The sequence below is a fragment of the Armigeres subalbatus genome, chromosome 3 (assembly GCF_024139115.2).
Source record: "Armigeres subalbatus isolate Guangzhou_Male chromosome 3, GZ_Asu_2, whole genome shotgun sequence".
Taxonomy (NCBI): domain Eukaryota; kingdom Metazoa; phylum Arthropoda; class Insecta; order Diptera; family Culicidae; genus Armigeres; species Armigeres subalbatus.
This window is the reverse complement of record NC_085141.1, coordinates 204,387,304-204,400,443: the sequence shown is the minus strand read 5'-3', so window position 1 is coordinate 204,400,443 and position 13,140 is coordinate 204,387,304.

The following is a 13,140-nucleotide window of genomic DNA, read 5'->3' as shown; positions in this document are numbered from 1 at the left end:
AGGGTGATCCCAGATTTGCGAACAGCTTGTTGCTTTTTGTGGGCAGCAGGGACTATGTCCAAGGGCTTGACGATCCCTCCCCAGGCCATCTGCGAGTTGTGGGGCTTGCCTAGGATGTGGTGGGGTTTGACAGTGGGCCCTGTTAAACCTCTATAAAAAAGCTGCATGTATCCGCAAGTAGGCTCCACCAAAGCGACCGTGTGCCGCTCAAAGCGCACAAGCCCAAGTCCTGGTGTTAGGTGGGACGCTAAACAGCCCTGACACGACGGCCCTCCGACGAGACAGGAGGTTTGCGCAGGCCCAATAAGCCGCCTAGAAAACCAATCATTACGAACAATATAAGAGATAATGCGACTCGATATAATCGGCAAAGACCTAGGCGACGAATACAGGATCACGATTGGAAGCTTGGAACATGGAATTGCAAGTCGCTAGGTTTCGCAGGTTGCGACAGGATGATCTACGATGAATTACATCCCCGCAACTTCGACGTCGTGGCGCTGCAGGAGATTTGCTGGACAGGACAGAAAGTGTGGAAAAGCGGGCATCGAGCGGCTACCTTCTACCAAAGCTGTGGCACCACCAATGAGCTGGGAACCGGCTTCATAGTGCTGGGTAAGATGCGCCAACGCGTGATTGGGTGGCAGCCAATCAACGCAAGGATGTGCAAGCTGAGGATTAAAGGCCGTTTCTTCAACTATAGCATCATCAACGTGCACTGCCCACACGAAGGGAGACCCGACGACGAGAAAAAGCGTTCTACGCACAGCTGGAGCAGACATACGATGGATGCCCACTGCGGGACGTGAAAATCGTCATCGGTGACATGAACGCACAGGTAGGAAGGGAGGAAATGTATAAACCGGTCATCGGACCGGATAGTCTGCACACCGTATCGAATGACAACGGCCAACGATGCATAAACTTCGCAGCCTCCCGCGGAATGGTAGTCCGAAGCACCTTCTTTCCCCGCAAAAATATCCACAAGGCCACATGGAGATCACCTAACCAAGAAACGGAAAACCAAATCGACCACGTTCTAATCGACGGTAAATTCTTCTCCGACATCACGAACGTCCGCACTTACCGCAGTGCGAATATTGAATCCGACCACTACCTCGTTGCAGTATGCCTGCGCTCAAAACTCTCGACGGTGTACAACACGCGTCGAAGTCGGACGCCGCGGCTTAACATTGGGCGGTTACAAGACGGTAGACTAGCCCAAGAATACGCGCAGCAGCTGGAAGTGGCACTACCAACGGAAGAGCAGCTAGGCGCAGCATCTCTTGAAGATGGCTGGAGAGATATTCGATCCGCCATTGGTAGCACCGCAACCGCTGCACTTGGCACGGTGCACCCGGGTCAAAGAAACGATTGGTATGACGATGAATATGAGCAGCTAGTGGAAGAGAAGAATGCACCATAGGCGAGATTTCTGCAACACCACATGAGGGCGAACAAGGCACGATACAAACGGGTACGGAACAGACAAATCTTGATTTTCCGGAGGAAAAGCGCCAGCAGGAAGATCGAGACCGTGAAGAAACGGAGCAACTGTACCGCGCTAATAACACACGAAAGTTCTATGAGAAGTTAAACCGTTCACGTAAGGGCCACGTGCCACAGCCCGATATGTGTAAGGACATAAACGGGAACCTTCTTACGAACGAGCGTGAGGTGATCCAAAGGTGGCGGCAGCACTACGAAGAACACCTGAATGGCGATGTAGCAGACGAAGATGGCGGTATGGTGATGGACCTGGGAGAACGCGCGCAGGACATAATTCTACCGGCTCCGGATCTCCAGGAAATCCAGGAGGAGATTGGCCGGCTCAAGAACAACAAAGCCCCTGGGGTTGACCAACTACCAGGAGAGCTATTTAAACACGGTGGTGAGGCACTGGCTAGAGCGCTGCACTGGGTCATTACCAAGATTTGGGAGGAGGAAGTTTTGCCGCAGGAGTGGATGGAAGGTGTCGTGTGTCCCATCTACAAAAGGGCGATAAGCTGGATTGTAGCAACTACCGCGCAATCACATTGCTGAACGCCGCCTACAAGGTACTATCCCAAATTTTATGCCGTCGACTAGCACCAAACGCAAGGGAGTTCGTGGGGCAGTACCAGGCGGGTTTTATGGGCGAACGCTCCACCACGGACCAGGTGTTTGCCATTCGCCAAGTACTGCAGAAATGCCGCGAATACAACGTGCCCACATCATCTATTCATCGACTTCAAAGCCGCATATGATACAATCGATCGGGACCAGCTATGGCAGCTAATGCACGAACACGGTTTTCCGGATAAACTGACACGGTTGATCAAAGCGACGATGGATCGGGTGATGTGCGTAGTTCGAGTTTCAGGGGCATTCTCGAGTCCCTTCGAAACCCGCAGAGGGTTACGGCAAGGTGATGGTCTTTCGTGTTTGCTATTCAACATCGCTTTGGAAGGTGTAATACGAAGAGCAGGGATTAACACGAGTGGTACAATTTTCAGTAAGTCCGTCCAGCTATTTGGTTTCGCCGACGACATAGATATTATGGCACGTAACTTTGAGAAGATGAAGGAAGCCTACATCAGACTGAAGAGGGAAGCTAAGCGGATCGGACTAGTCATCAACACGTCGAAGACGAAGTACATGATAGGAAGAGGTTCAAGAGAAGACAATGTGAGCCACCCACCGCGAGTTTGCATCGGTGGTGACGAAATCGAGGTGGTAGAAGAATTTGTGTACTTGGGCTCACTGGTGACTGCCGAAAATGACACCAGCAGAGAAATTCGGAGACGCATAGTGGCTGGAAATCGTACGTACTTTGGACTCCGCAAGACGCTCCGATCGAATAGAGTTCGCCGCCGTACCAAACTGACAATCTACAAAACGCTAATTAGACCGGTAGTCCTCTACGGACACGAGACCTGGACGATGCTCGTGGAGGACCAACGCGCACTTGGAGTTTTCGAAAGGAAAGTGCTGCGTACCATCTATGGTGGGGTGCAGATGGCGGACGGTACGTGGAGGAGGCGAATGAACCACGAATTGCATCAGCTGTTGGGAGAACCATCCATCGTTCACACCGCGAAAATCGGACGACTGCGATGGGCCGGGCACGTAGCCAGAATGTCGGACAGTAACCCGGTGAAAATGGTTCTCGACAACGATCCGACGGGCACAAGAAGGCGAGGTGCGCAGCGGGCAAGGTGGATCGATCAGGTGGAAGATGACTTGCGGACCCTCCGTAGACCGCGTGGTTGGCGACGTGTAGCCATGGACCGAGCCGAATGGAGAAGACTCTTATATACCGCACAGGCCACTTCGGCCTTAGTCTGAATAAATAATAATAATTGTTGCTTTTTGTATTCGATGGTGCATGTAGCTTTACGAGTTGTTTAATTGGGATGTTTTACTTCCTTAGGGCAGCATCAAATAAACTTAGCGTAACAGTATTCTTCGATTCCAACTGATTTAGTAAATTATTTCATACGGTTGCGAACGTACATTCGTATAAGCACCCTGAACAGAAATTTCAAGCAAGACAAACAAAAGAAGCTATCCGTGAAGCGATTAGAAAAACCTTTGAACGTTCCACGGACAGCTTATCAGAAAAAAATGAAGAAAGTTTTGATCTGATATGACGTCTCATTCTATGTTTAAAATTGAATCCTACAGTGCGAGCCATAATAAATCATTAAAATGTTTTTTTTTATATAACTTCATCTGAATTTATTGTATGGAATTATTTAAATGTACCCAGACCCTGACCCAGACATTAAATATAATAATACTAATGATCTAACTCAGCATCAACTGCATGGGTGTTTATTAATCGAAAATATTTAAACACAATCAGTTAATTAATGCACCACGTTTTATATCGAGTGATATACTGCCCCCACTCGAATAAGAGTCTCATTTTACTTTTCATCACTTTTGAGTTAACCCAGTGAATAGCGTTCATTTCTAATGTACTTCCACAAATCATAATGAAAATTGCAATTTTGTGTCCATGAGTGAAAAAAATACCAAGTCATGCATCAGTCAAAAAATACCAAGAATTTACATGACCTGATTGCACAAAATTAAACAATGTTTCAATCAAACTAAATCGTTTCACGGTAAAATATCGAATAAAGAACAACTCAGCAAAATTCTAACATGATCCGATGATGTTTCAATTTATTAGATATTTTTGAAGTTTTATATAAAAGATGCGATTTGGAACATCAATGGCTATTATCTCAATATGCGAAAAAAACGGTATGGGACTGATAGACGAGGGAGTGGCAGTATAGCTCGTAGTGATTTTTTAATAGTTCTGAATTCTTATTAGTATACATCTTTAGTGTAAGCATACTAAAGTTGAATTATACGTATACTATTCTTAGAATTATCATAACTATTTTTTGCTTTTTTTCTTTTCTTTCCAATACATAAACATTTGGCGGAATACTTTACCTTAGGATATAGGTACGTTGGTAAACGAGTGCAGTCTCGACAGTGTCACCTGAAAAGACCTACACATTAGCTCTGATTATGAGTGCTGTCAAACTACTAATTTGACATTAGTAAGTTTTGACGTATCTGTCAAGTGTCAAAAATTATTCAGGGTAGCCCACAATTGGAAACATCTCCCAACACTATGATGAACATGTGGATCATGTATTTTAGATTGGACCCCCGAGTGTTGCCCACAAATGACAGGGGTTTAAAATAATTTAGTTATAGGGGAAGGGGGGGTAATATGCCCTAGCTAAGCTTTATTGTCTTATTTGTAACGCTATTCATGGGTATTTTTACATTATGCATCAGTTAAATAAGATAGCTAGTTGATGCCATTCAAAAATTGTCAAAAATCACAATCATATTGATAATATTCACATTTCAAAAAAGTGGTGATGTTTTGTTGCCGGAAAACTCATGAGCAGGGCTGGTAACGACCGAAGCCACTCAAAATAGTGACTTTAGTGAGCAAAGCTGACGAAAAAAAGGGACCAAATAGTGACTTTCAGTTGCAGAAAAAGTGACCAATTAGTGACTTGCAATTTCAATTGCAAGTTCGACGAGACGAAATCAAGCGTTTTTGGGTCGAAGGAGAATATTTTTTCGTAATTTGTGGCGGAAACACCTTTCACTCACCACTCTTTTCTCTTAGAACGAACTCAGAAACGAAAATCATACTCGCTAACTTTTATCTACTTAGTGACTAAGTGAAATTATTGCCCTCTCTTTTAACCCCACGGAAAATTTAATCAATATCAGTAAAAAGCAAGACAACTCAAAGCTATGAGTAGTCTTCAAGCAAATAAAAAAAATTTGAGGAAACCCACAAAAGGCGTTTTGCCTTGGGGGGCGTTTTAGGGGCTCTTCCCCTACTATATATTGTTAGAGCAACTAGCTCCATCAGGCATAAAGATTTGTTTGTGTTATGTAATATATAATACTATATCAGAACAATTGAAACATTTTGCGTTGATTAAAATGATATCGCAATTAATTAGCTGAATCATTGACTAAGCATGAAAATAAAAGTGTACACATAATTGTAAAACGCAATCTAAACAAGCACGAATGCCCCAAGCAATATCAATATATCCAGACCCACTTTGCCTGGGTAGTTTCATTTTCTTATGCTCTATTATCACATCGCTCTGACGAAAAGATGAAAGAGATCAGCAGCACTTAATATAGAAGTGGCCATTAACTGGCAAATCACAAAAACAAACTAACCATGCGTACGGCTGTTATGTCGTTAATTCCATTTCATCTAAATTGACCATAGTTTATGAAACATTCCTCACAGGTGAAATAAGCCACTAGTAGTGGAGATGCGTAATATCCTAGTTTTTCAAGCACTTTCTTTGGGTACTTAATGTCCATGGTGGTGATAACGAATTTCAAGTTGAGCATAAATAAACCAGCAACCCAGATAAACCAGACCCACACGATAGAAACAAGTATTTGTTTTGCCTTTTCCATACTTGGGTCCATTATGTATCAATTAACACAATGCTCTGTTTGCGATGATTTATTGCTAAAATATGTAATTACACAGAACTAAGGCACATACCCGAAGACACAGCTTATGAAATGGCTTCTGAATAATATTTCATATAATTGTCTATTATAAACGCCTCTTACCTGCAGTAACGCATTGTACTCACCAGACCGTTTACCTTTAAGTTCCATCATGATTCTGTTTGCTCGGCTTTCGGTCTCGTTCATTCCCTTTTCTAGTTTAGTGTGAATATGAGCGAAACAGTGTTTTAGATGATGATAGAACAACTTCGCCAGGTCTAGCATCACATCGGAGGGCAGATCTCAGCACCATGCCAACAGCTTCTCACCTCGATCGGGTGGAGCATCGCCATGGAATGTTTTCGAATTGGGGGCGAAATTATGCACAATGACGAAAATTAAATTATTAACAATGCTCTCATCGTTATATAAGCTTTCATTGGCGGTTGATGGTAGCTCAGCCTTAGTCTATGGGAACTGAAAGAGCTGTTAGATGCTTGATTAAGTTTCATCAGCCAGCCTCTCAGAGGCACTCTCGACAGTTCAGTTGAAGAGTTCTTCCTCGCGCTGGCGATGTAGGTCAGCGCGAGATGGTTGCGCATATTTTTGCAATGATTTTCGTGGTAGTCAGTCTGCGTGAGTGAGTACTAATTAGATTTAGTTAAAATTAGTAATCTATAGTGTAGAACAATCATTCGATATCACCATGAGAGGTTTTAATGGAATGGTTGCAAAAGAAGAAAAAAAACATGTTGATGATAGGGGTACTCGTTCCGAAATACAAACACTGTCACCCACAAGCTTTCGACAAAGGTTTTTTTTAAACAGTGGTCAATGGAAAAATCTGTTTTCTTTTCAGTTAGAGACGAGTTGTTTTAATTCTAGGTTGAAATTGATATTTGTTTCTGTGTTTATTGCACAGCAAGGAATTGTAAATAACATATTTATTCGAAACGTTCCGTCCTTTCTTCCATTCCCGTTTCATTTCAGTTTCAGGACAGAAATTTGTTGGACTTCTGGAGTTATACTTTCTTATACTTATTTGAAATTCTATTTGACTTTTCTAAATAATCTTTTAAAATCCTAATTTTGGGGATACCAAAAGTCGTTTTGCAGTTTTTAATATTCTCTCAGATCAAATCTCAAGTAGATTGAATGTAAGCATGAAAGCCCATGGAGTGCTACCAGATTCGTCAAATCGACATTTGATTCTTTATTTACAAAAGCAGATAAGTCGTTTTGAAAAAAAAAACGTAATTGAAATCATGTTCCATCCCGCACCTAATATTTAACGCACACAGCAGAAACAAAATAAGGCGAGTCTCGAGTCCGTTCTGCACATCCAAATCATGTTCTATCGCGCACCAAATATTTACTTTTCGACCGCACAAAGCATAACTAAACAACGCGAGTCCGAAACTTTTCTGCACATCATATTCATGTTCGATCGCTCATCATTTAAATAACTTTTCGACCGCACATGACAGAACAAAACAACGCGAGTCTCGAGTGTTTGATCGCTCACCAATTTATAATTATCTATGTTACTGGTTTCGAACAAAACTGGCGTAACTCAAAATACAAAAAAAAATGTTGAAAACGACAATTTAAAATTTTCACCTTAAGAACCCAAATTTTTCCTCAGTGGTTAAATGATCCGATAACCTTGTTTACGGTTTATAACCAATTTTTTTTATAAAACTGGTAATTTGGTGGCGAGTTTTCGAGTCTATTGATATATAAATCTCACAAATTCATTTAAAAATAAAGGCGCTAATAACGTTCAAAATCTTACATGATTTCATAACGCTCCTCATTTTTTAAATTTTTCTTTTATACCGTGTAATCGAGCCTTCTCCTTAGACGTAGTTTAAGTCAAAAATTGGCTATAACGTCCTTCTCAAATGTTAAATTAATAAATAAACCAATTAAATAAGTCGAGTCAAGTACGAGACACTGAAGACGACCTTACTGTTGAGGTGGAAATACGTATCTGTCAAAGTACAATTAAGTTGTGAAATTAAATGGGATTGTACAAACTCGTATTATGACAAGCCAATTAAATAAATAAACTAATAAACCTATTTTGTTGAGAAAATTATTTTGAGCTTTTTAGTGGAATTGTCTTCACTTGTCATAAGACGAGTTTGTACAATCCCATTGAATTCCACCATTTAATTGTATCTTGACAGATACGTATTTCGACCTCAACAGTAAGGCCGTCTTCAGTGTCTCGTAATTGACTCGACTTGTGACAAATGCCATAGTCAAAATGTGTGTGTGCCACACATAAATAATATGATTGGATTTTTTGTCGGTGTAATAGCCTATTCAGATTACGCCATTAATGACATAATAATTGGCGTTTCAGAGTAAATACGCTTTATGATGTCATTATTTACGTAATATTCCATACATTTTGCGCTAGACGAGCTCGGTGGTCTAGTGGCTACCGCTTCTGCCTTATAAACAGGAGGTCATGGGTTCAATTCCAGGCTCGTCCCTTTCCTACTTTGTATTTCTATCTTAGTTCTTCATTTCTATCTTAGTGTTTCACGTTCTACCAAAACGATTCATACTGTTATAACCTTTCACACAAACCCAAAAACCTCCCGTGGCATCTATGAGAGGTCGTAGAGTTCTCTACATCTTTCTTAAATAGGTGTCCAACAAACCTTCCTCTTCCTCAGCATTCGCAAGGACGTGGCCAGGACAGATCTTGACTATTGGAAAGTGCATTGCTTCCATCTAAGAGATAGTGGTTAGTCCCAAATCAATATCTGTGGTAACGGATGAAAGTAATGCTACTCTCATACAATAGTCTTGGCTTGTACCACCTACGAATTTGTGCGAATTGCTCAATGCTAATGCTAATGCTAATGCTAATATTCCATACATTTTGCGCTGTCAAAAGATACCCGCTAAAAAGAGTCATAGAGAATTTATTACGAACAATTATTACGAGAGAGATTTCATTATATTCCGGAGGTGAACTAGCCTTGGGCTAAAAACCTCTTTAATAAAGATTATAATAATAATAATAAGATTTCGTTATAACTGGGATGCAGGGAGAAATACAACAAAACAAAACTGACAAGCGTCACGCTCTCTTTGCCAGAGAGAAAATTCTCTCTGTTTTCATTTCGTTTCGTACACGCTTAAAGTAAATTACACATCGCATGAATAATTTTCACACATGACGATGATGACACGAGAGAATAGCAATCTGTGTGAAAATTATGTGTAAGACATGCACAGTCGCTGTGTAATGTCTTTTATTCTTTTAATATGTGTAAGCAACTTTGCTTCGAACTGTCAAGTCCATTTTGATCGCCATGATGGCGGTTGCGTCCGGCATGCATCGCAACGAAAATTACTTTTTCTGAGGATTTTCGTCATGTTTCGATACGATACAACTAAAATGTGCGACTATAAGCATCACACTTTAGTTTGGTCATATCGAAACAAATGGGGACTCCTCTGAAATAGTATAAAAATGTTGCGATTATTTTCAATTTAAATGAAAAAATATAATTGAGGTTAGGTCCGTTTTTCGACCGCTCTCTCACTGTGTGAAATGAACTCATCGGAAATCGTTAACCGTCAATTACACTAAAATGTGTAACATGGCAGTTACTCATAAAATGTGTTGTTCCAGATTAGGCCCGTTTTGTGTGATCGAAACACAAAATTGTGTGAATGACTTTAAGCGTGCAGTCATGCTCTTTCTGTCGCAGCAGGGTCGAATGCATGTTAGATGGAAATCTTCTGAGCGCTGAAGAATAACTCGGATTGTGATGGTTTTGTGGAAAGCATTTTATATGATGAAAAATAATGATGATAATTATTTATTCTCCACTTATTCAACATGAATTGTTTAAAAAACAGATGCTCTCTAGAATTAACATGAAGTATTTAACTTAAACCTAGATTTAATAGAGCAAATCGAATAAATTTTCAAAGTTCAAGGGCCAATGCGGAAGACAATTTAAAACGTAGGAATGGTTTAAAACGAATATATTTGATGAATAAACATGATTTCATAAATTGTTTCAATCACAGATAACAGACATTGAAGCTAGAACAAATTTTATTGAAAATCCTGTGTAAACTTTTAAATTGATATACGTTGGCCCACTATTGCCATCTACTCAACTGATTGCGGCAGTACCTAAGGATGCAGCTGAATTACAACCGTCGAACGCAGCCAATGCATTTGACAGCCGCAATCGGGCTGCGTTTTCAATAACAATGATTCTTGCGCCATCTCCAAACGATTGCCAAACGCGTTCCCAATTTAAAATACATTTAAATTAACGGTTGCGGATGTTTACACACGTATGGGATGCCAGCATCAACATCTGTTATCTGTGTTTCAATTCTGCTCCTTGAATGGCTTAATATACTTTGGATTTCAACATTTTTCACGTGGGACAACTGTACGATTTGAATGGGATGTATATATAAAGTAGAATAACCTTAAATAAAACATGGATTGGTAATGCATTAATTCATCCAAAATCCAGTTAAAATTATATCACCACAGATAACAGATGTTGATGCTGGCATCCCATACGTGTGTAAACATCCGCAACCGTTAATTTAAATGTATTTTAAATTGGGAACGCGTTTGGCAATCGTTTGGAGATGGCGCAAGAATCATTGTTATTGAAAACGCAGCCCGATTGCGGCTGACAAATGCATTGGCTGCGTTCGACGGTTGTAATTCAGCTGCATCCTTCACGGTAACCTGAATATACTCTTTTAGAACTATAAAGTACGCATAATCGAGGAAAAGTGGAACTATGCCTAAAAGGAGTATAATTCGTTTACTCATTTTTGAGTATACTGCTCATACGTCAAAATAGGCATACTTTTTACACCTTTTCTACAAGTAAAAAGTGTGTAATATTTACTCCAAGAACAGAGGTAAAATGTGTAGTTTTTACCCCTACAATTCTATGCATGGATTTGCTTTCAAAAGCCGGTAAGGTTTCTTCACTTAGTTTATTTTAATAACAAAACATAAGATAGTCAATCTAAAATCATTTTATTTTAATACATTTTATAGCAACTACATTGGTACAAATCATTTTACAAATCCATCTTCTATTGCCGTAGCCCCTGGGTATTCTGGGCCCATCCAAACTTCCTCATCAGTGAAATTTTCAGCATTCTGGCACCTTAGACCTTACTCAGCTATCTTGAGGGCCACGGCAACATCCAGCGTTGGCGGCAGCTGGTTGCAGTGTTCGCAGAACAGCGCTGACAGGTCGTATAACAGCTTGGCCAAGAACGCGGCGGAAGCGGTTAGCAATGTTGGAACTTCGGTTGGAACGTTTCCTTTAAGTTGGATTTGGCTGGTTTCGATTGGAAACTTTACCGCTGGTATATGACCTGGGCATCCATTGTCGGCAGGAACGACACCCATGGAATTGGTGTTGAAGAGTCCGATGTAACTGTATAAGAATGTTTGTGCTGAACGGCTTCTTGTTTCTAGGGATTCCTAATCCATATTACAACAATGATAATTTTATATTATTTTAAGAATCTTTGAAACAATATTAACATTACATACCTTTGCTAGCCAAAACTGTCCGTAACAAAGCGTGCGTATACATCAAACATTTTACAGCATCTGATTGCATCGTGAAGTTACGTGCTTGAAAATTTTCTTTTCTTGTTATGTACTTTTTTTTACGCATTTCACAATCGCATGAGCATACTACGAAAATCGTAAAAAATACTCTCCCGTCGGTAATTAAAAGTACGCATAATTTGACGTATAGGCAATATTCTCCAAAGTGAATAAAAAATACTCCTAAAATGAGTATTCCTGTATAACCGTGTTAGGTACTGCCGCAATCAGTTGAGTAGATGGCAATAGTGGGCCAAAGTATATCAATTTAAAAGTTTACACAGGATTTTCAATAAAATTTGTTCTAGCTTCAATGTCTGTTATCTGTGATATCACATTAACACGATTCGATTTTGTTAGAAGCTTTATCATAGAACGCAATGGTTCAGTTTCCATTTTTGAAAAAAAAATTAAATTGCTGAGTTGCCCTTCATACATGGAGATACTGGTGGAAATACATTTTAGTTCGATAATATTTCTTGAAAATTGGTCCAATCGTCCTTTTATTATTTATTTGTGAGAATTCCCAAAAGTATCTAAATTTTTCTATCAAATCTCCGTTCGATCATAGTACAGAATCAAAATACTTTTTAAACTTAAAAATAAATTGAGGAATAGTCTGATTCCCCGAAGAACGGCGCACCCAACTAATGAATGTAGCTTCGCTCATTATCCTTAATGAGAGCTTCAAATATTCTTCGAAAATCCCTTTTCATATTTTTTTTATATTTTTTTTTCGTAGAAACTTTGCTCAGAAAAAAATGTTCGATTGTCGCCACACAAATCCTTGATTTCGCAAATTAAATTTTAAAACTCTCCTTGAATTCAACCCTGTATTAGCGTGCAAATGAGGAAACATGGAAACGTCAAGATATATTATCTTGCTGCAGTCTGAACACCTCGTAATAATTGGATACCCTCTCACTTAACAAAGTCATAAATAGCCCAATCTGAATAGGCTATAATAGATTGGTTGTTTCAAATAACACATTAAGCTTGCTCCAACCAAATATTAGTTTGGAACAAACCGAATAAAAAAATCCATGCAGTTCTCATATCTGTCATTGTATCTGCGAAATGTGTTACTAGGAATAAATACATAATATTTATTTTGATATAAGCAAATATTTGGAGCTAGCAACTTCGATGAACAACTTAATTTTTCAGTTGGAAAATTGTCCGCGTAGCACCAAATTGGAATTCGGAATAAGGGACTTTCGAACCGAACTTTATCTGTTGTTAAGCGCATCTTTATGTGAATCTAGCGCACTACTTCCGAAGTTGGGTAATTTGCATGTATCTTCAGTAGAAAATGTTGTCTAACTTTGGATACGTTGGATACACAATAAATTGTACTGTATTTAGAATCAATCAAAAAGATTAGTTCTAGACCCTTCTGATTCTTCGTCCACATATATAGCTATAGTTATATTTCTCTTTCACATTCTCAAAGCAATCTAGAACTGTTAGATAGGCTAGTTTTGCATTTT